The 23620-nt window shown below is 52.1% G+C and overlaps 1 protein-coding gene across 2 annotated transcripts in view; it reads left to right on the forward strand.

Moving 5' to 3' along the window:
• The first annotated feature begins 20293 nt into the window (after positions 1-20293).
• Positions 20294-23620, forward strand: part of CHST12 (carbohydrate sulfotransferase 12) — a 30868-nt gene continuing 27541 nt past the window's right edge. Inside the window, exon 1 of one of the 2 annotated variants that reach the window (XM_030801292.1) lies at positions 20294-20388. The gene's annotated coding sequence lies outside the window, so the exon portion shown is untranslated. Of the gene's footprint in view, positions 20403-23620 lie in introns of both variants that reach the window. The other variant, XM_030801293.1, reaches the window with a different exon arrangement.

Below are 23620 nucleotides of genomic sequence, written 5' to 3' on the forward strand. Positions count from 1 at the left end.
CGACTCGGAGGAGAGAAGTAGCTTCCCGCTGTGTCCTGACACCTCGGTCACAGTGGCTTTGCTGAAACTCGCTTTGCTCATCTGTAGATTGGGGACAGTCACATCTACCTCTTGGGTCCTTGACGGCATTTAATGAGTGAAAAAATTTAAAAATGCTTTCTGAACCAGGCATGGTGGCTCACACCTGTAACCTCAGCCCTTTGGGAGGCTGAGGCAGGTAGGTCGCTTGAGCTCAGGAGTTCAAGACCAGCCTAGGCAACATGACAAAACCCCATCTTTACAAAAAATATAAAAATTAGCCAGGCATGGTGGTGTGCACCTGTAATCCCAGCTACTTGGGAGGCTGAGGTGGGAGAATCGCTTGAACCTGGGAGGCAGAGGTTGCAGTGAGCTGAGATTGCGCCACTGCACTCCAACTTGGGCGACAGAGCAAGACCCTGTCTCAAAAAAATAAAAAATAGAAAAAGCACTTTCTAGGCTTCTGTGGTCTCCTGCTGGCTCCCCAGTCTTTCTGGGGTGTGGGTGCTACAGAAGATCTGTATTGTCTAATTGCTGAGAGATTGGGCTGAAGAATCAGTCAGACTTGGGCTCCCATCTTCCCTGTATCCCTTGCTAGCTGTGTGACCTTGGACAAGTTACTTCATGTCTCTGGGCCTCCATTTCTTCACCTGTAAAATGATGAATCCAGGAGCCTTCGCATGGTGCCAAATTCAAGGAAAAATGGTCTCACAACCCAAAGGAAATGCCCCACTCCTTTCTCTGCATTTCTCTTGAGGAACATCGGAGTCCCACTCCTCATTCCTGAGACGCTTATTGACTTCCCCTTCTCAGGCCACCCTCTTACTGACATTCTTGTTTGGTTTTGGAGAGGGGATCTTGCTCTGTTGCCAAGGCTAGAGTGCAGTGGCACAATCACCACTCACTGCGGCCTCAAACTCCTTGACTCAAGTGATTCTCCTGCCTCTGCCTCCCAAGTAGCTGGAACTAGAGGTGCATGCCACCACGCCCAGCTAATTTTTAAAATTTTATTTTTGTAAAGATGAGGGCTGGGCATGGTGGCTCACGCCTGTAATCCCAGCACATTGGGAGGCCGAGGCGGGCGGATCACTTGAGATCAGGAGTTCAAGACTAGCCTGGCCAACACGGTGAAACCCCGTCTCTACTAATAATGCAAAAATCAGCTGGGTGTGGTTGCTCGCACTGTAATCCCAGCTACTTGGGAGGCTGAAGCAGGAGAATCGCTTGAACCCGGGAGGTGGAGGTTGCAGTGAGCAGAGATCATGCCACTGCACTCTTGCTTGGGTGACAAGAGTGAAACTCCGTCTCAAAAAAAAAAAACAAAAAAGAAAAGAAAAAATAAAGAAAGGAAAAAAGATGAGGTCTCACTATATTTCCCAGGCTGGGGTCTGAAACTCCTGGGCTCAAGCAATCTGCCGGCCTCAGTATCCCAAAGAGTTGGGATTACAGGTGTGAACCACCCCTCTTACATTCTCTCCACATTCCCTCCCCGTTTCTTTCTTTCCACCCCCACACCAACTTTTTTTTTTTTTTTTGAGACTGTCTCACTCTGTTGCCCAGGCTGGAGTGCAGTGGCTCGATCTCGGCTCACTGCAACCTCTGCCTCCCAGGTTCAAGTGATTCTCCTGCCTCAACCTCCGGAGTAGCTGGGATTACAGGCATGTGCCACCACGCCTGGCTAATTTTTGTATTTATAGTAGAGACAAGGTTTCACCATGTTAGCCAAGCTGGTCTCGAACTCCTGACTTCAGGTGATCCACCCGCCTCAGTCCCCCACAGTGCTGGGATTACAGGCATGAGCCACCGTGCCCGGCCATCTTTGCACCCATTTTTTGAGTAGATCAGTGTAGCCTGTCTCACGGCAAGCAAGAAGTCTTCCCTTTTCTTGGGGTGGGGAGGAGCAGGAGGTGGGAACCAAATGTGAGAACCTCTCTGTCAGATGGGTGGGCCTGGGGAGGCAGAGAAAGCTGTGGATATTCACACGGTAATCCTGGCCCTTTCACATGAACTGTTATCAGGAAGCGGCCACTACTCACTCTTCCTAATACTAGACTAAGCGGGCAGGTGGGGGACGCTTCCAGCCACCAGCACATGACCTCCATGCTGACGATGCCCCATCCCACTGAGGGGGCTGCTCCGCCTCTGCGGAAGTGCCGGGGATTTTGTGCCCCCTGGGAGAAGCCCCTGCTGTGACCTTGGGAGACCCCCCTCCACGCTTGGGTGAGGATGACTCTGAGGCCTGAGCTTAAACGCCATGACCAGGGCAGGAACAGGCTCAACCACCCACCTGGGAGGGGCGGGGACACAGGAGCAGGGGGCGCTGCAGGGCCAGGCAGGACCTGCTCAGGGGCCACTGTGGGGGTGGGTCATACAATAGGGCTGCCCCTCCAGGCGTTGGGGGAGTGCCCTCTGCTGAGATGGAGAATGTCCAGGCCAGAGAAGGGGCAGTGCTGCCTCCGGGGTGGGTGGGTGCTCCCTAACGGCAGCCCCCCAGGAAGTGTCTCAATCACCAGGCTGAGGTCCAGGGGACCTGGCTGGAGAACTTCCCAGTGCAGCAAGAGTGCACCTCATGGTCACCCCATCCTGTCCACAAAGACTGTGCTTGTCTCTTCAGCCACCCTGGCCCTTCTTTTGCCCTCGTCCTGCTGGAACCCGTCATCAGACGCTCTCAGATCAGCCCAAACTCTTGTCCCCCTGCCACGGTCCTTCTCCCCTAATAAACGACTTGCCTGAAATCATTGTCTTGCTGCTGCTACTGGTGACCTCACCTGGGACCATAGTGACAGCCCAGTGGCATCTGATTTCCCGCAGAAGCCGAGTGCCCTGAGCATGAAGAGTCTGGTCTCCAAGCTGTACCCCTCGGGCCTGGAGCCAAGCACCTCGAGGCTGGCTGGGGAGGCTGGTGGCCCAGCCCTGAGTGCTCAGGCCCTCCAGGAGATGGCCAAGGGCACCAAGAGCATCGCCCTCATCGCAGCCACTCGGCGCTCCAAGGCGCATGACCGGGAGGGCAGCAGCGGCCGCTCCTCCTGCCACCTCCTGGAGGAAACGGCCCTGGACTCCAGGGACCTGAAGTCAAGCACCACCCCAGACCCCAGCCTGGCAGACAGAAGGTGGCCCCACGCCGGCCCATGCAGGGACCGCTCCGTGGAGAGGAAGGCCAGGAAGAAGCGGTCACCCTCCCTCCCTGGGAGCGTGCAGCTGGTGGGTGGACGTCGGCCTGGACACTCCTTGCCCGGTCCCAGGGCCACAGCTGGAGGAGGAGGACGGAGTGGAGGGCAGGGATTTGCATGAAGTTCTGGGGAAACAGCCTCCCATCCCACACCATCCTTCTTACGTCACATTTCTCAAGCTTCCCTCTAACGTTAAGCCACATGTGTATATATTTTATGTAGTTATAATCCCAGTGAAATTACAGTTTTGTGATTTCTGTTTTTTTTTTTTTTTTTTTTAAGAGAGACAAGGTCTCTACTAAAAATACAAAAAAATTAGCCAGATGTGGTGGTGGACACCTGTAGGCCCAGCTACTTGGGAGGCTGAGGCAGGAGAATCTCTTGAACCTGGGAGGTGGAGGTTGCAGTGAGCTGAGATCGTGCCACTGCACTCCAGCCTGAGCAACAGAGCAAGACTGTCTCAAAAAAAAAAAAAAAAAAAGTGGGGGGGACATTACTTGGTTCCAAAGCATAGTGGGTCAATAAGGTGAGAGCTGGCTTGTTGGGGAATAAGTGCCAGGACCTCGGAAAAGCCGACACTTCAGTTCAAGTCTAAAGGCAGGAAAAGGTGGATGTTCCAGCTGGGAGGCTGTCAGGCAGGATTCCTCTCTTGTTAGAGGGAAGGTCAGCCTTTCTATTCTCTTCAACTGATTGGATAAGGCCCACCCGCATTAGAGAGGGCTTTACTCAGCCTGTTTTGTTTATTTATTTTATTTATACGTTTAGACAGAGTTTCATTCTTGTTGTCCAGGCTGGAGTGCAGTGGTGCGGTCTCGGCTCACTGCAACCTCCACCTCCCAGGTTCAAGTGATTCTCTTGCTTCAGCCTCCCAAGTAGCTGGAACTACAGGTGCAGGCTACCATGCCTGGCTAATTTTTTGTATTTTTAGTAGAGATGGGGTTTCACCATGTTGCCCAGGCTGGTCTTGAACTCCTGATCTCAAGTGATCTGCCCACCTCTGCCTCCTAAAGTACTGGGGTTGCAGGCATGAGCCACCGCGCCCGACCTCAGCCTGTTTTAAATGTGAATCTCATCCAGAAATAACACCCAGAGTAATGTTTAGCTAAATATCTGGGCACCTTGTCAGGCTGACACGTGTAATTAACCATCACACTGGTTTAGATGAGAACTGCCTCCATTGTAGGGAGGAGGGTGACAAAGGAAAGGGGAGGAGGACAAACAGCCAGGAGCAATCATTCATTTATTCATTCATTCATTGGAGGATGAAGGAAAAGGAGAGCAGTGATTCTCTTCGTTATGCTCATGGAGGTGCCTTGTGCTTGTAGCAGTGTGGTACACAGTAGGTGTTTAATCAGTGCATGACTTTAGCTCCAAGCGACCTTGATGCACAATCCTGTCACCACCCATTCCTCACCCCCGCCCTGCTTTGTGATTTTCCCCACAGGCGAGGCAGACGCTGCCTTCCCCCTGCAGGGAGCATTCGGTGGAGAGTCAGCCGCCCCCAGTACTCCTTCGGCCATCAAAGTCATCAGGAAAGAGCTTTCTCCCTGCTGTCCCTGCAGCCTCCAAGATAAAATCCAGCCTCAGTTTCCATGCAGGTACAGGATCATGAAAGAAAATAGCACATTAGTTTTCTTCCTGTATTTTAAGTCTCTCTCCCTCCTTTGGAATGTACATCTTGAGGGTATGACAGTTTGGGCTGTTATCAGTTGTCCGCCCCTTGGTGTGACTGAGTTTCAGGTTTTCTTTTTCTCTTTTTTTTTGAGACGGAGTCTTGCTCTGTCGCCCAGGCTGGAGTGCAGTGGCGCGATCTCAGCTCACTGCAAGCTCCGCCTCCCAGGTTCACGCCATTCTCCTGCCTCAGCCTCTCCGAGTAGCTGGGACTACAGGCACCTGCCACCACGCCCGGCTAATTTTTTGTACTTTTTTAGTAGAGACAGGGTTTCACCGTGTTAGCCAGGATGGTCTCGATCTCCTGACCTCGTGATCCACCCGCCTTGGCCTCCCAAAGTGCTGGGATTACAGGCGTAAGCCACTGCGCCCAGCCGAGTTTCGGGTTTTCTTAGGGCAGTGAGTGAGCCAAGGCCAGTGGCTTTGGGAAAAGAATTATTGGCAAGGTGTTCAGTTTTGCTTCTGGTCTGCCCAGCATCTCAATAGAGGTTAAAATAATGATGAACATTGGGCATACACAGTAGGCTGCCCTTATGCCAGCCATACCCCAGCCCCTGGGGCTTCTTCAAAGGTTTGAGACCCAGCTCCTGGAGCTGCTGTTATTCCAAAGAGAATATATGTTGGTTGTGAAAATCTTGCAACATAGATTAAAATTACAAATAAGAAGAAACCACTTGTAGACCCCACCATCCAGAAATAGTGGTTGTGAGGGCCGGGCGCAGTGGCTCATGCCTGTAATCCCAGCACTTTGGGAGGCTGAGGTGGGTGGATCACGAGGTCAGGAGATTGAGACCATCCTGGCTATCATGGTGAAACCCCGTCTCTACTAAAAATACAAAAAATTAGCCAGGCGTGGTGGCGGGCGCCTGTAGTCCCAGCTACTCAGGAGGGTGAGGCAGGAGAATGGCGTGAACCCGGGAGGCAGAGCTTGCGGTGAGCCGAGATCATGGCACTGCACTCCAGCCTGGGCGACAGAGTGAGACTCCATCTCAAAAAAAAAAAATGGTGGTTGTGAGATGACTTCCCCACCATGGAGGGACAGTGGCATGAACATCTGCTCCCCACCCCACTGTGGGAAATTAGTGCTCCGATCTGTTGCTGCGGGTCTGGTCTGTCGCTGCGGGGTATCAGCACTCTGATCTGTCCCTGTGCTGAAAGCAGATTTATGGGTGTCAGTGCTCCTTGAAGGGTGTCCACCAACTGTTCCCAACCTGCACCAAGGGAAGCATAGAAGTTGAGAAGACCTATATGGCAATTTGATGGTGCCACAATTGGTGATCAATGGCCTAGATTCTGTATTTTTGTTTTTATTTTATTGTTATTATTTTCGAGATGGAGTTTCACTCTTGTCGTCCAGGCTGGAGTGCAATGGTACGATCTCAGCTCACTGCAACCTCCACCTCCCTGGTGCAAGCGATTCTCCTGCCTCAGCCTCCCGAGTAGCTGGGATTACAGGTGCCCGCCACCATGCCTGGATAATTTTTGTATTTTTAGTAGAGGTGGGGTTTCACCATGTTGACCAGGCTGGTCTCAAACTCCTGGCCTCAAGCGATCCACCTACCTTGGCCTCCCAAAGTGCTGAGATTGCAGGAGTGAGCCACTGCTCCCAGCCCTTCTTCTGTTTGAGGGTGATGTCTGATTAAATTTTGTTCAATAAACCCAGAAAATCATCTTTATTGCCATGTAACAGCCAGATGAAAGAAGAAAGGAGGAAAGGAAGGACATAGCTTCTGCTGGAGAAGGGGAAAAGACCCGAGAGCTGAAGGTAGGGTGGTGTCAGAGGCATCCTAACCAGAGTGACGCCATCTTTAATAAAGGCCCGACAAAGCCAAACCTGCTGGTGACATTCCCAGGGGGTTGGGCCCTTTCAGTCCTAAGATGTTTATGTTCGAGGGAACAAGTTAATGATGTTAACTAACTTAATAAAGATCCAGAACTCATGGAAATGACCAGTGCTTTAAGAACAAAAATAATCTTTAGTTTAAGAATAGGTTTTTGCTTTAAAAATAATAGGACACTCTTAAATACTTTTTTTTTTTTTTTTTTTTTGAGACAGAGTCTCGCTCTGTCGCCCAGGCTGGAGTGCAGTGGCGCGATCTCGGCTCACTGCAAGCTCCGCCTCCTGGGTTCACGCCATTCTCCTGCCTCAGCCTCTCCGAGTAGCTGGGACTACAGGCGCCCACCACCACACCCGGCTGATTTTTTTTGTATTTTTAGTAGAGACGGGGTTTCACTGTGGTCTCGATCTCCTGACCTCGTGATCCGCCCGCCTCGGCCTCCCAAAGTGCTGGGATTACAAGCGTGAGCCACTGCGCCCAGCCTGTCGACACTCTTAAATTCTTGCTGAAATCAATAGTAACATAGGAAAGTAACAATACTAATAGCCAGTCACAAGCTGATCACAAGCCTTTGAAATAAAGTATACTATTCCTTATTTTTATTTTTAATTATTTTTTGAGACAGGGTCTTGCTCTGTCACCCAGGCTGGAGTGCAGTGGTGCAGTCATGGCTCACTGCTGTCTTGCCTTCCCTAGCTTAAGGGATCTTCCCACCTCAGCCTCCCCAGTAGCTGGGGTGTGTGACACCACACCAGACTAATTTTGATATTTTTTGTAGAGATGGGATTTTGCTGTGTTGCCCAGGCTGGTCTTGAACTCCTGGGCTCAAGCAATTCTCCTGCCTCAGCCTCCCAAACTGCTGGGATTACAGGCGTTAAGCCACTGCCCCCAGCCCCACCACTTGCTTTCTGAGGATGCTGTACTCTGTAATAATGTTGTCTCTAATAACCATTTTATTTATTTATTTATTTATTTTTTATTTTTTTTTGAGATGGAGTCTCACTTTGTCACTCAGGCTGGAGTGCAGTGGCACGATCTCAGCTCACTGCAACCTGTGCTTACCAGGTTCAGGTGATTCTTCTGCCTCAGCCTCTCAGGCAGCTGGGATTACAGGGGCGTGCCACCATGCCCAGCTAAGTTTTGCATTTTTTAGTAGAGATGGGGTTTCACCATGTTGGCCAGGCTCATCTTGAACTCCTGACTTCAGGTGATCTGCTTACTTCGGTTTCCCAGAGAGCTGAGATTACAGGCTTGAGCCACCACACCCAGCCATAAACTATCTTAACTTCAGTATACTCTGTGATTCGCCCTGAATTATTTCCTGGACAAGATCCAAGAACCTGCTCTTGGGGTCTGGGACAAGACCCCTTTTCTGGGGACAGTAGAGGTTCCAAAAAGGACAAAGGACAGGAGCTCACATAAAAAAATAATCCCCTCCCACGGCTGTGAGGAGCACACATGAAGTAGCTTAAGGAAAGAGCCTAGCTTTCGGTAGGTACTCAATCTGTTGTAGGTGTTATCCATTATTTAGTTTTATTCCCATGATTCACTGGGTGGTCCCTAAAAATCATCACCTTCTCTTGCCTTCGCTCTCACTGTTTAGATGAGAACACTCTCCATGTGCCTGAAGTCAGCTTCACCTTCCCCAGCGCCATGTGGCAGAGCAGTGCAAGCCCAAGCAGGGTGCCCCTCCTGCCCCGGGACGTCCGAGGTCAGTGCCTGTCTCCTCCCACCCCTGTGTGATCCTGTAGCTCCCATGCTGCTGGCTTCTGGGATTCTCAAGCTGACCTCCATGGGGAGGAGTCAGGGGAGGGATAGCAGTACACATGCACATCAGGTCCCCCACCACCAGGGCCCCCATCTGTCAGGGGAGGGATAGCGGTACACGTGAACATCAGCTCCCCCACCACCGGGGCCCTTATTTGTCAAGGGAGGGGTAGCAGTACCCGTGCACATCTGCTCCCCACCAACAGCACAGCACTTCACAGTTCTGCATCTCAAGGCTCAATAGGCACATGTGGCCAGTGGCTACTGCAGTGGACAGCAAAGTTCTGGAACATGGCCAGTCCTGGGCATTAACTTTAATTAATTAATTAAATAAATTAATTTTTGAGACAGTCTCACTCCATCACTCAGGCTGGAGTGCAGTGGCGTGATCTCAGCTGACTGCAACCTCTGCCTCTTGGGTTGAAGCAATTCTCATGCCTCAGCCTCCTGAGTAGCTGGGATTACAGGCATGTGCTACCACACCTGGCTAATTTTTGTATTTTTAGGAGACAGGGTTTCACCATGTTACTCAGGCTGGTCTCGAACTCCTGACCTCAGGTGATCCACCTGCTTTGGCCTCCTGAAGTGCTGGGATTACAGGCGTGAGCCACTGTTCCTGGCCTGGTCTTGGGCATTAACATTAAAAATGAAAACATGGCCAGGTGCGGTGGCTCACGCCTGTAATTCCAGCACTTTGGGAGGCAGAGGCGGGCAGATCACCTAAGGTCAGGAGTTCAAGACCAGCCTGGCCAACATGGTGAAACCCCATTTCTACTAAAATACAAAAATTAGCCAGGCGTGGTGGCATGCGCCTGTAATCCCAGCTACTTGGGAGGCTGAGGCAGGAGAATTGCTTGAGCCTGGGAGGCAGAGGTTGCAGTGAGCTGAGATTGTGCCACTGCACTCAAGCCTGGGCGACAGAGCTAGACTCTGTCTCAAAAAAAAAAAAGAAAAGCAAACACATTGTTGTCAGTGTGGTAGAGCTGTTCTCCCTCCTCTTTTTCATCTCCTCTTGCCTTTTTTAAAAATTATTTTTATTTTTGTTTTTAGAGACAGGGTCACTCTGCTGCCCAGGCTGGAGTGCAGTAGTAAAATCATAACTCACTGCAGCCTGGAACTCCTGGGCCCAAGCCATCCTCCCCACTCAGCCTCCTCAGTAGCTGGGACTACAGGCATGGGACCCCATGCCCAGGTCATTTTTTTTTTTTTTTTTAGTTTTTGTAAAGGTGGGATCTTGCGATGTTGCCCAGGCTAGTCTCAAACTCCCAGCTCAAGCGATCCTGCTGCCTTGGTCTCCCAAAGTGCTGGGATTACAGGCGTGAGCCACTGTGCCCAGCACCCTCTTCTTTTCTTCTTCTTTCTATATCTTGAACCAAGAAGGCCGCTGATGTTTGCTGGGTATTTGCTAAATCCCAGCTACTGTTTAAATCATTTTAAGATCTGCGTTCCTGTCATCCTCATCACAACCCATGAGGCAGCTGTTCCCTGGATTCCTTTCTGGAGATAAGATACTCCTTCTGGAATCACTGGCACGATTTTTCACTTCCTGAACCAGCTGACACCCAAATCATTCAGGAAGGATGGGTATAAATCAGTAACAGGCTTCAAGACCAGTGGGAGGAATGGGCCCAGTGGCTCACGCCTATAATCCCAGCACTTTGGGAGGCTGAGGCGGGCAGATCACCTGAGGTCAGGAGTTGGAGACCAGCCTGGCCAACATGGTGAAACCCTGTCTCTACTAAAAATACAAAAATTAACTGGGTATGGTGGTGGGTGCTTATAAATCCAGCTACTTAGGAGGCTGAAGCAGGAGAATGACTTGAACCCGGGAGGCAAGATCGCACCACTGCACTCCAGCCTGGGCAACAGAGTTAAGACTCCATTTCAAAAGAAAAAGATCACTGGGAGGGCTGGGCCCTTGTGGGAGGTCCTTTCTTCTAACCTCAGTTTCTCCTGCTGTACCTTTAACCCATTCCCTCATGTTACTGTTTCAGAAAAGGCTAAGAACTTCTCATTATTATGCCATTCCTTGAAGGATTCTTGGGGAAAGGGTCTCAGAAGTGTTTCCTAGCCACAACCTTGGGCTGGAAGCTTGCAGCCCAGAACACACTACACAACAGTCCATGGTGCATGGCCAGGCCCAATAGCATGTCTTTAAACATGAGGGATGGGAAATGGTCCACAGGGATCCCCATCGTGACCACATCTGGCTGGAGCTGCTGGGTGTGCCCACCACCTGGGGAAAGTGGCTTTAGGAGGGTCCTGGGAACAGGCCCAGTGTTACAAGAACAGCAGAGGCCAAGTTGGAATTGAAAGGGTGGCCTGGGCTCATGAGGTGAAGTCCCAGGGGGGTCAGACCGTGCCCCAGGGCCTGGGCAGGCTGGAGGAGCAAGGGGCCTGTGTGTGCTGAACAATGCATGTTGGAGGCTCAGGCCAGAGCCAGGGAGTCCACACCAGACAGGGTGCCTGGCCAGGGTACCCCTGCTGGGGCGCTAGCTCCACTGGAGCCTGCCTCGGCCTCAGACTGAAGTCTCTTCACCCCCTCCAGGGTCCACAGACAGTGGAGGCCAACGCCACAGCCCACTGCCCCCTGGCCACCCCTACAAGTGCCAGGGTGGCAGCACCAAGAAGCCAAGAAGACCAAAATAGATGGCAGTGGCATCAGGCAGCGCCAGCCACGGGGAAGACCAGAGCACTGGTCCCTGGCACAGGATCTCTTCTTAGCCCTGAAGCTGGATGTGTGAGATGGTGGACTCTCTTGGCAGGGACACTTTGGGGGCAGCACCCCGCAGCCCAGCTTCCCACAGCCCTTGAGCCAGAGCTAGTGGCTGCCTCCTTGCAGGAAAACAGCCGTGTGTGGAGTGTGGGGGCCCTTCCCAAGGGCCTTTTTGAGGTCACTCTCAATTGCAGATGCTTTTCCTGGGATGGCTGCACATCGTGATTTCTGCTCTGGGAGGATGCTGTCTGTGGCGGGGGGATGCTAGGCCACTGCCCGCCCTTCAGGGTCATGCTGCAGAAGCTGCTGGGGGCACCCATGTGGCCACAGGCTGCAGGGTCAGGAAGAACTTTTCCCCTACCCCCACAAGCCCGGGCCAGCCTGCAGAGTGGCCCGGGTCCCTTCCCTGTGCCACCCAGGCTCCTGTGTAAGTGTGCACCAGGGAAAGACTAGAACATTCTCCCATCCCCATCCCCCACCACGTTCCAGTGTCTCTCCCAGCACTCCAGTGATGCAGAGAGAAAAAGTTGCAAAGGGCTGGACACAGAATAGACTTGCAAGGCACATGGAAACGGACACAAAAGCTGTGTGAACTTGGAAGCCGTAGGTCGAGGTTCTAAGTGCATTAGGGTTGTACACATTTCAGTGGTTTTTTCAACATAACAAAAAGCAAAACAAAGCAAAACCTACAGAAAAACTCTGAGCACCATCCTGTGGAGACATGTCATCACCTCGTCTGGTGTGACTCGGCACTTGCTCAGCTTTCAACCTGGAGCCCTCATCCCTTGCTCTCAGGGACCCCTTGTCTGGAGGCTGTGGGGGTCAGAGCCACCTCCCTTGCAGCAGGAGACCCCCTTCTGTGTCGGGCTGCAAAGCTGGCAGGAACAAGGAGGGCAACAGAATGAGCGCTGTGGACTTTGGGTAGAGGCAGCGGCGTGGTCTCGTGGCCTGAGTGGGGAGTGGCCTTTGGCCCCGTGCGTGCCTGTCCCACGGTGGGCACCCCATGCGTGTTGTACAAACTGCAGAGCTGGATGTCACAGCAGCATCCCTGCTGTCTGGGAAGATGGGTTGGGGGCTTCCTTGAAGCTGTGTTGTCCTTCCAGGGTCTCCTGAGGAGGGGGCTGGGGCAGGTTCTTTATCTCTTGGGCTGTGCTCCCTGCTTTGCTGCGGAGCTGCTGGGGGCACCATTGATGCCCATCTCCTTCTCTGCGGAGAAAGCTGGGGGTGGGTTCGATTTTCTTTTCTTTTCTTTTTTTTTTTTTTGAGATGGAGTCTCACTTGTTGCCCAGGCTCACTGCAATATCCACCTCCTGGGTTCAAACGATTCTCCTACCTCAGCCTGCTGAGTAGCTGGGACCTCAGGCACATGCCACCATGCCCAGCAAAGTTTTTGTATTTTTGGTAGAGACAGGGTTTTGCCTTGTTGCCCAGGCTGGTCTTGAATTCCTGAGCTCAAGTGATCCTCCTGCTTTGGCCTCCTAAAGTGCTGGGATTACAGGCATGAGCCATCGCACCTGGCAGGGTTCGGTTTTCCTACACGGCCCCAGATCTCTGTTCCGAAGCCAGCCTGGGACTTAGGTCCCTTAGGTCTGGTGGGCCCAGCCCCTGACGCTAAGACCCCCGCTTAGAGGGCTGGGAGATGACTTCAAGAGGTTCACGTTGGCTGGTGTGGTGGCTCACGCCTGTAATCCCAGCACTTTGGGAGGCCAAAGCAGGAAGGTGGTTTGAGGCCAGGAGTTTGAGACCAGCCTGGGTAACATGATAAAACCCCTGTCTCTACCAAAAATTTAAAAATTAGCCAGGCATAGTCCAGCTACGTAGGAGGCTGAGGTGGGAGGATCACTTGAGCCCGGGAGGTGGAGGTTGCAGTGAGCTGAGATTGCATCACTCCACTCCAGCCAGGGTGACAGAGCAAGACCCTCTCTCCAAAAAAAAAAAAAAAAAAAAAAGTTCATGGACAAACCTTTTGAAATCTTTTTAATTTTAAAGACTATACATTCATCATAATGTGTATTAAAATATATAATGAGGCCATCAGACACTGAAGTTCATCAATAATATATTTTAAATGAGGTTAAACTTAAAAAATGAGTTTCTTCCTTTTTTCCTGTTTATTTATTTATTTATTTTGACTGCTACATTTTCCTTTAATTTGCTTGTAAGGAAAACCAATCGACTAAGTTGTCCCAAAACTGTTAGTGTTCACTGATCAAGAAGGAAATGAGGTCAGAAGGCAAACTTTTCACTTCCTTTCAAGCACATATTGCAAGTATCAGCTGGGCACTGTGGCTCACACCTGTAATCCCAGCACTTTGGGAGGCTGAGACGGGTGGATCACGAGGTCAGGAGGTCGAGACTGTCCTGGCTAATATGGTGAAACCCCAGCTTTACTAAAAATACAAAAAATTAGCTGGGCATGGTGGCGTATGCCTGTAATCCCAGCTACTCAGGCGGCTGAGGCAGGAGAATCACTTGAACTGGGGAGCCAGAGGTTGCAGTGAGCCGGGGTTGCGCCACCGCACTCCAGCCTGGCAACAGAGAGAGACTCCGTCTCAAAAAAACAAAAAACAACATATATTGCAAGTATCACAGAGAATTGTAACAACACATGCAACACGGGCTGGTTTTCAACATACAGAGAGCCCAAGCAAGAAGAGTGAGTGCTGAAGATCTACAGAGCTCAGACTGGGAGCACTTCTACAGGAAGTTTGAGTCTATCCACGCAGCTCTTTCCTCCCACAGTCCAGGCTCATCACTTACTTCTATTCCAAGGGGACTTATCCATACGCAGAAATCCAGGCTGCTCTCTATATATTAATACTTGCCCAGCTGTGTTTCATGAGGCATCTCCACGTGCCAAGCCCCGACTCAGATTCTGCACAGGAAGTTCCCGTTGCTGTCAAAGAACTCAGCCCCTCTGCACTACTTTGCTGCTGAAGTGACCTGGCTCCTCTGCCTTCAACTCCTCCAGCTTCTGCTCACTTGGCAACACAGCATCGCCGGTTCTTCTGGTGCTCTCAGAATCACTGGAGTACTTCTGCAGCTCTCTCTGATGACCTAGGGGTGCAGCAGCAGGCACAAAGCTCTCCTCCAGGTCCTGGATTTCTTTATTTCTTCCCTTCCATCTCCTTGGTGTATTTGTCCTGTGACTCTAGCACTTTTTTTTAGACAGAGTCTCGCTCTGTTGCCCAGCGTGGAGTGTAGTGGCGCCATCTGGGCTCACTGCAAGCTCCACCTCCCAGGTTCACACCATTCTCCTGCCTCAGCCTCCCCAGTAGCTGGGACTACAGGAGCCCACCACCACGCCCGGCTAATTTTTTGTATTTTTAGTAGAGACAGGGTTTCACCGTGATAGCCAGGATGGTCTCGATCTCTTGACCTCATGATTCGCCTGTCTCAGCCTCCCAAAGTGCTGGGATCACAGGCGTGAGCCACCGCGCCCGTCCAATTTTTTTATTTTTATTTTTTGAGATAGAGTCTCCCTCTGTTGCCCAGGCTGGTGTGCAATCTCGGCTCACTGCAGCCTCCTTCTCTGTTTCAAGCGATTCTCCTACCTCAGCCTCCAGAGTAGCTGGGATTACAGGCACTCACCACCACGCCTGGCTGATTTTTTTGTATTTTTGGTAGAGACGGAGTTTCACCATGTTGGCCAGGCTGGTCTTGGACTCCTGACCTCAAGTGATCCAACTGCCTCAGCCTCCCAAAGTGCTGAGATTACAGGCATGAGCCACCATACCTGGCCAAAAAATGAGTTTCTTTAAAGAAAAAAATTAACTCCATCATAGTCCAGGCAGTCCTGGGATAAAGTAACTATTGTAGGTGTGATTTGGGGTACCTGGACTGCGGGGCACGTGGCCTCCCCTGCACTTCTTAGGGGCTGTTTGGTTGCCAATAACAGAAAACCCCCACAACAGTGGCTTAAACAAGATAGGGCTTATTTTTCTCTCATGCAGCAACAAGTCTGGGGGTGGAGCTGCATAACGTCCTCCCCAAGGTCGTCAGGGACCCAAGCTCCTCTGGGTTTCTCTGTCTTGCCCTCTGCATTGGTCAGCGTTCTCCAGGGAAACAGAACCAATAGGATGGATGGATGGATGGATAGATCGATAGATGGCTAGATTGACAGGTTGATAGATGATGGATAGATGGATAGACAGATACGTAAGTGATAGATGGGGTGGGAGATGACTTCAAGAGGTTCATGTTGGCCGGGCGCAGTGGCTCATGCCTGTAATCCCAGCACTTTGGGAGGCCGAGGCGGGTGGATCACGAGGTCAAGAGATTGAGACCATCCTGGCTAACATGGTGAAACCCCATCTCTGCTAAAAAAACAAAAAAACCAGCTGGGTGTGGTGGCGGGCGCCTGTAGTCTCAGCTACTCGGGAGGCTGAGGCAGGAGAATGGCGGGAACCCGGGAGGCGGAGCTTGCAGTGAGCCGAGATGGTGCCACTGCACTCCAGCCTGGGTGACAGAGCGAGACTCCGTCTCAAAAAGAAAAAAAAAGAAAGACAGGGATGGGGGTGGGGAGGAGTGAGCTCAGAGTGAATCAGGAGGGCTCCTCAGTCCATTCTCTTGGATTTATTTTATTATTTTATTTTATTTTTATTTTATTTTATTTTATTGTTTTTGTACAGACAGGGCCTCACCTTGTTACCCAGGCTGGTCTGGAACTCCTGAGTGCAAATGATCCTCCTGCCTTGGCCTCCCAAAGTGCTGGGATCACAGGTGTGAGCCACCGTGCCTGGCCCTCTTGGATTTTCTTTTCTTTTCTTTTTTTGAGACAGAGTCTCACTCTGTTGCCCTGGCTGGAGTGCAGTGGCATGATCTCGGCTCACTGCAACCTTCACCTCCCGGGTTCAAGTGATTCTCCTGCCTTGGCCACCCAAGTAGCTGGGATTACAGATGCCCACCACCACACCTGGCTAATTTTTGTACTTTTAGTAGAGATGGGGTTTCACCATGTTGGCCAGGCTGGTCTTGAACTCCTGACCTCAGGTGATCTGCCTGCCTCAGCCTCCCAAAGTGCTGGGATTACAGGTGTGAGCCACTGTGCCTGGCCCCTCTTGGATTTTCATATCATCTACATGGTTAATTGAATTTTCAATTCACAGACCTTGTTTTGTTTTCTTTTCATATCCTGTTAATGATGCTTATATGGATCCCAGGGCCAGAGGTCATCAGGATCTCTCAGCAGCAGCCTGGCCAACATAGCGAGACCTCCATCTCTACAAAAAAAACTAAAGAAATTAGCAAGGCATGGTGGTGCGCACCTGCAGTCCCAGCTACTCAGGTGGCTGAGGCAGGAGGACTGCTTAAGCCCAGGAGGCTGAGGCTGCAGTAAGCCATGATGGCACCACTGCACACTCCAGCTTGGGTGACAGAGCAAGACCTTGTCTCTAAAAAAAAAAAAAAAAAACCACAAAAAACAACGACAACAAAAAACCAAAAACAAAAAAACCTCCCAGAACTTCATAGCTGTTACTATTAGTAGCAGCTGATGTTTCCTGGCTGATCTCTTGCCCAAGCCACAGTTACTTTATTTTTCCTTTGTTGCAACCCTGACTATGAAACCAGAAATAGTTGTTGCTGGTAGAGACATTGAAATACCTCAAAGTAAAACCCAGAGGTTGGGCCAGGCTGTGGTCAGCTCTGGGGAGACCACAGACTTTGCAGAGCGGCCCAGGGTCCCTGAAGATGGGTGGCAGCCGATGGAGCTGCTGGGGAGGGGGATGGGCAGCCAGCTTGAAGGAGCTTGGAGCCTAGAAGAGGAGGAGATAAAAATCATCACAGTGAGGTGTCTCCAGGGCCGAGCTGAGGCTTTGGCCAAGGAAGTCTCAAGTCTGTAGCGTGGCTCCATCTTTGGGGACCCCAATTTGGATTCAGGTCCTGGCTCTGTCACTTACACAGCTCTGTGTCTCTGGCTAGGTGGTTACTTTCTCTGGTACTCTGCTTCCTTGTCTGTAAACCAGGAGATAAGGTATAGCCACTGCAGAGTGGGTAAGTAAAATGTATCTGCATGTTGCTGATGTAAGAGGTGAAGTTGATATAAGGTAAAAGTAACCATTTTAAAGTGAACAATTCAGGAGCATTTAGTGCATTCACAATGTTGCTGATGTAAGAGGTGACGCTGACATAACATAAAAGTAACCATTTTATCATTTTATTTATTTTTATTTTATAATTATTTTTTTGAGACGGAGTCTCGCTCTGTCACCCAGGCTGGAGTGCAGTGACACGATCTCGGCTCACTGCAAGCTCCCCCTCCCAGGTTCACGGATTCTCCTGCCTCACCCTCCTGAGTAGCTGGGACTACAGGCGCCCGCCACCACGCCCAGCTATTTTGTATTTTTAGTAGAGACGGGGTTTCTCCACGTTAGCCAGGATGGTCTCCATCTCCTGACCTCGTGATCTGCCCACCTCGGCCTCCCAAAGTGCTGGGATTACAGGTGTGAGCCACCGCGCCCGGCAGAAAGTAACCATTTTAAAGTGAACAATTCAGGAGCATTTAATGCATTCACAATGTTGCTGATGTAAGAGGTGAAGTTGACATAACACAACAGTAACCATTTTAGAATGAACAATTCAAGGGTATTTAGTGTATTCAAAATGCTGCTGATGTAAGAGGTGAAATTGACATAACACAAAAACAACCATTTTATTTATTTATTTATTTATTTATTTATTTATTATTTTTGAGACAGAGTCACACTCTGTCGCCCAGGCTGGGGTGCAGTGGCATGATCTCCGCCTCCAGCCTCCACCTCTCAGGTTTTTTGTTTGTTTGTCTGTTTTGAGACGGAGTCTCACTTTGTTGCCCAGGCTAGAGTTCAGTGGTGCGGTCTCAGTTCACTGCAACCTCCAGCTCCTGGGTTCAAGTGATTCTCCTGCCTCAGCCTCCTGAGTAGCTGGGATTACAGGTGCCTGCCACCACACCCGGCTAATTTTTTGTATTTTTAGTAGAGACAGGGTTTCATCATATGTTGGCCAGGCTGGTCTGAAACTCCTGATCTTGTGATCTGCCCGCCTCAGCCTCCCAAAGCACTGGGATTACAGGCATGAGCCACCAAGCCCCGCTGACCTCTCAGGCTCAAGCAATTCTCCCACCTCAGCCTCCCGAGTGGCTGGGATTGCAGGTGTCCGCCACCAAGCCTGGCTAATTTTTGTATTTTTATTTTTAGTAGAGACAGGTTTCACCATGTTGGCCAGGCTGGTCTTGAACTCCTGACCTCAAGTGATCCACCCACTTCGGCCTCCCACAGTGCTGGGATTACAGGTGTGAGCCACTGCGCACGGCTGATAGTGAGAAATTTCTAAGCTGAGACAGGCATCACAGGGTGACATTGCCAGTGGCTGTCATCTTATTTACATATGTGCAATTACATATATGTGTGTATACAACATAGACATATTATACATGCATAATACAGTTGTATATGTGTACAATATATAAACTTATATACTACAGACATACACATAGTAGGTGACATGTATGCATTACACATACGTATAAACATATTATCTACTGTGAGTGTGTATATAATATACACATATATTTTGTGGTGGGTGGTTGTTGCTTTTCCCCCCACTAGAATATACGCCCCAGGAGGGCAGCGGCCTTGCCGGTCTCCCTCACTCCCAATTTCCAGGGCCTGGTGGGTGGGAATTCCTTTGTGAGTGGCTGCAGGGAGTGGAAGAGTGAAGAGATGACCTTGGTTGGAAGGCTGCCTCGGGAGTCCATCAGAGGGGGCCGACTAAAAATATATGGATTGAAAAAGTTCTGGGGGTGGATGGTGGTGATGTGAACGTGCTTAATGCCACTGCAGGGTGTGCTTAAAAATGGTTAAGATGGGCCGGGCGCGATGGCTCACGCCTGCAATCCCGGCACTTTGGGAGGCTGAGGCGGGCGGATCACGAGGTCAGGAGATCGAGACCATCCTGGCTAACACGGTGAAACCCCGTCTCTACTACAACTACAAAAAATTAGCCGGGCGCGGTGGCGGGCGCCTGTAGTCCCAGCTACTCCGGAGGCTGAGGCAGGAGAATGGTGTGAACCCGGGAGGCGGAGCTTGCAGTGAGCCGAGATCGCGCCACTGCACTCCAGCCTGGGCGACGGAGCGAGACTTCGTCTCAACAACAACAACAAAGGTTAAGATGGTAAATTTTATGTTATATATATTTTACCATAATTTAAAAAAAAAATCGCTGGGTCTGGCACGGTGGCTCACGCCTGTAATCCCAGAGCTTTGGGAGGCTGAAGCAGGAGGATGGCTTGAGTCTAGGGGTTCAAGACCACCCTGGGCAACATAGTGAGACCCCCGTTTCTATTAAAAATTAAAAATTAGCCGGGTGTGGTGGCACCTGTCTGTAGTTCCAGCTACTCGGGAGGCGGAGGTGGGAGGATGGCTTGAACCCAGGAGGTTGAGGCTGCAGTGAGCTGTGACTACACCACTGCACCCCATCCTGGGCCACACGGTGAGATCCTGTCTCTAAACAAACAAACACACACAAACAAAACTACATTGATGCCAAGAACAATTACTGCATGCTCACTATGCATTAGGGATCTTGCTAAGCTCTTTACCCGTGTCGTCTCATTTGTCTCACATACTCCCTGCAAGGTAGGGTCACTAACCTTTTATATTTTACGGGTTGGAGACAACCTCAGAGAGGTTAAGTCACTTGCCCAAGGTCACACACCGAGTCTCAAGCCCCAGCCGGTGAGCATCACGATCCTTTGCCAATGAGCCGATGCTCGAGAAAGGGTCGGATAGACAACAGGCACTGCATAAAGGCTGGTTAACGGGACCGTGTTTGGCTGCAACGTGGAGCTCCTGGCTCGGACGGCGAGACAGCTGCGCGCCTCCGGGCCGCCGCGCGCCCGGTCCACCGGGGCGGAGTCAACGCCGCGGATTGGCTGCTGAGAAAGGGGCGTGGCTCCTGGCGGCCGGTGGGCGGTTTCTATCTCTGGCCGTAAATACCGCGCCACATGGCACTGGCTCGCGAGGGCGGGGGCGGGCTGGCCGAGCGCAGGCGCGCTGAGGGCGGGCGCCCCTCGGCCTCCGTGGCCCCTCCGGCGGCCGCGACGTCTCGCGAGAAGACGAGCGGTAGGCGGGGCTCCGGCGCCGGGGGCGGGGCCGGCGAGGGCGGCCTCTGGAGGGTCCGCTAGTCGCGGGGCGGCGGCGGCGGCGGCGGCGGCGGCTGCGGGCGCGAGGTGAGGGGCGCGAGGTGAGGGGCGCGGCGGGCGGCGGGCGGCGGGCTCAGGGCGCGGCCTCCCTCTCTCTCGGCCGGTGCGGGGCTCCCAGGGCCCGGGCGGGGGTCCCGGGCTGCGCTGAGGGGCGCGGGTCGGCTCTCCTTAGCCCGGCCTGGCGGGCGCGGCTTGGGCCCGAGTTCGAGTTCCCACGCCGGCGCGCTGTGTGACCTTGGCCCTGCGCGCGCCCTCTCTGAGCCCCGCTTGTCGCCCTCGTCCAGGGGGACCCAGCCCTGGGGCCCTGATCAGCGCGTTCTGCGGCTCCTCGGGGTCTGGACGAGAAATCTGTGGTTCTGATTCAGCGAAAGCAGAGGCTGCAGCGGACCCGCCGGCCCCCTTGAGTCCCCCTGCCCGGCGTCAGCCTCTGCCGCCCGGCAGGGGTAGGACCGCTTCCCGGGCGTTGAGTTCCAGGATCCCCAGCCCCCGAGGGCCCACCTGTGCCTGCTGTCACCTGAACGGGGCTCCCCGGCCCCGCCGACCGCAGCCCTGGAGCCTGCAGACGCCAGCAGCACCGGCAGGTCGCTCAGGGTATCCCTTAAATGACCTCTTACTCCAGAAGCCGCAGCCCTGCCCCTCTGCGAGAGGAAACCGTGCATTTAGTCCGGGAACAGTGGGACTTAGACCTCCTCTGCGGGCTCCGGGCCACCGAGACACCGCCGGCAAAGCCTTGGCTCGGGCAGAGGCTCAGTCTGGCAGGCAGCACAACAAGTCGTAGTGTTTTCAGCATTATTAAATTATTTAGTTCATAATCGGGGCTGTGGGAACTCGGAAGCCCCGGAGTGAATAGGAATGTGAGTTGCAGGCGCGGTGCTGGACGCAGTACATCTTCCAGGACACCAAGCCCTACGGTGCTGCTCCCGGCTGTGGGTGGCTGGGGACAGCTCAGCGGGTCCTCCACCTACCCCCACGCGGGGACCCGGGTTAGCCCCTCACCGTGAGCATCTGGTGTTGGGAGTCAGGGCTGGTGTCTGAGTGAGGACGGAGAGAAAACACGGGTAATGGGGAGATCGCTACACGAAGGTGCAACGCTTGAGGTCTGAAAGAGCACCTGCCTGGACTGGCATAGATGTTTGATTTCCCTGCAAAGGAGTTTATGGGACTTTGGACTGATGCTTTGGGGCCAGCAGTAACTGTCTGCGGTCACTCAGCAGACTCCAGCTTTATTATCAAACGTCCAATCGAGTGCAAGATGCCAAGCTGGGGTAGATGCCGGTAATAGCGTGGGCCTTGCCCTGGGAGCTCACGGCCAGCCTGGCTACAACTGTGTGGGGTTGGGGCTGTGGTGCAGGCGTTAACAGAATGTGGAGACATTTTCCGACATTTTCCACAGTGGAGGGGACCTATGAATTGGGCCTTTGGAGGCAAAGGGCATGCAGAGATGTGGAAGTGAAAGTGATGTTTGGGGGAGATGGTGGATTGCTGTGTTCTTGATGAAGTGGGGTTTGAGGATTGGGTTGGAAGCTAAGACTGGAAGGCTGGGCGAGGTGGCTCGTGCCTGTAATCCCAGCACTTTGGGAGGCTGAGGCGGTGTATCACCTGAGGTCAGGAGTCCGAGACCAGCCTGGCCAACATGGTGAAACCCTATCTCTACTAAAAACACAAAATTTAGCTGGGCATGGTGGTGCACACCTGAAGTCCCAGCTACTTGGGAGACTGAGTCAAGAGAATTGCTTGAACCTGGAGGCGGAAGTTGCAGTGAGCCGACATTGAGCTCCTGCACTCCAGCCTGGGCAATGGAGTAAAAAAAAGACGGGAAAGATGGGTTTCTGATTGTGCAGGGGCCTGAATGCTGTGCGAGGGAGTTTAAGCTTTTATGCCTTTGGTGGTGGTGTGGGTGCGATGCGATTAGATATGTTTCAGAAAAGTGGTCCTGGAGGTGGATTTTGCATCTGGGCAGTGGAGTTGAGTTGAGTAGCCTTGTGGGGTGTGGGTCTGGGACAGTGAGAGAGTGGGGGCGGGCATGGAGCTGAAAGATACTGCGAAATCCACTGGGCGGTGGCACTTTGTGAGGTGTGGTGACCTGTAACAGCGAGGGCAGCCGGGACTTCTCGCCTGCGATGAGGAGTGCTGGGGCCGGGTGGGAGAGGAAGGGCCAAACACACGTGGGTTTTAGACCTGCAGAGTTGGTGGTGTTAGTGGCCATCCTGGAGGAGATGTGACTTTGTAGAGAAGAGACAGCCTGTACAAGGAGGGAATCCCCAGGAACCCTAGTGGGAAGGGATCGAGAGCTGAAGAGAGGCCTGTTGGTTGGCTGACCTTGGGCGTGCAGTTCCTTGACTACGCACAGTCATTGAGGCTGGCAGGTGATTCTCTTCTCGTGTGGGTCCGGGGCTGAAGGAGCAAGCCATCAGTGGGAAAAGACGGGTGATTGATAATACTGAAACACATGCGGCTTGTTTGTCATCTAAAAAAACCTTACATCCTGAGTTTCGATTCTTAAATTGTCTTTCTTTTCAGAGAGTAGCTGTTAGTTTCACACTTACTTGGTGGGTCTGTGGCTGCAGATGGGACTGTGGTTCTCCAGCCCTGGCCCACAGATGTGCCTGGAGATAATTGACTCTCCAAATTATTACTTCCTGCTGTTAAGGTGGTGGTTTCTGTAACTGTTAGAAACTTTAAAGATATTTCAGAGAAGAATGGGAAACAGGTACAGTTGAGTACGGGGTGGGGGCACAGTTGAGTACGGGGTGGGGGCGCACAGTTGAGTATGGGGTGGGGGCGCGGTGCTGTACAGGGCACAGGAGGAGCAAGCGAACAGGGCCCCTTTGGCTCACAGAACATGACCAGCTGGGGCTTTTCCCTCTAGACAGGAGGATGGATGTGTCTTTGGGGAATCTGAGTAGCCCAAGAGAAAAGACCTAAAATTAATGACATCAGGAGGTCCCCAGTCAGCAGGCCCAGCTGGATCCCTTGCTCACGAAGCCTGTAATTAATAACCCCCTCCCAGTGTTCAAGGCATCAAGCTTTAAAAATCCCCATCCCTTAAATATGAGCAGATAACCAAGGGCATCTGAAGAAAACCTCTGCTACAGGAGATTGGGAGCGGAATACACACTGGGAAACCACAGAGCGTGCACGAAGGAGCCTTAGAAAGCAGGCTGTCATTAATGTCCCCCGGAGGTGAGAGAAAATATCGCAAACATGAGGCAAGAACAGGAAGCTCTAAAAAAAAGCCACCAAAAGGAGCATTCAAAGA

Source organism: Nomascus leucogenys, chromosome 20, assembly GCF_006542625.1.
Source record: "Nomascus leucogenys isolate Asia chromosome 20, Asia_NLE_v1, whole genome shotgun sequence".
In the NCBI taxonomy this organism is placed as follows: domain Eukaryota; kingdom Metazoa; phylum Chordata; class Mammalia; order Primates; family Hylobatidae; genus Nomascus; species Nomascus leucogenys.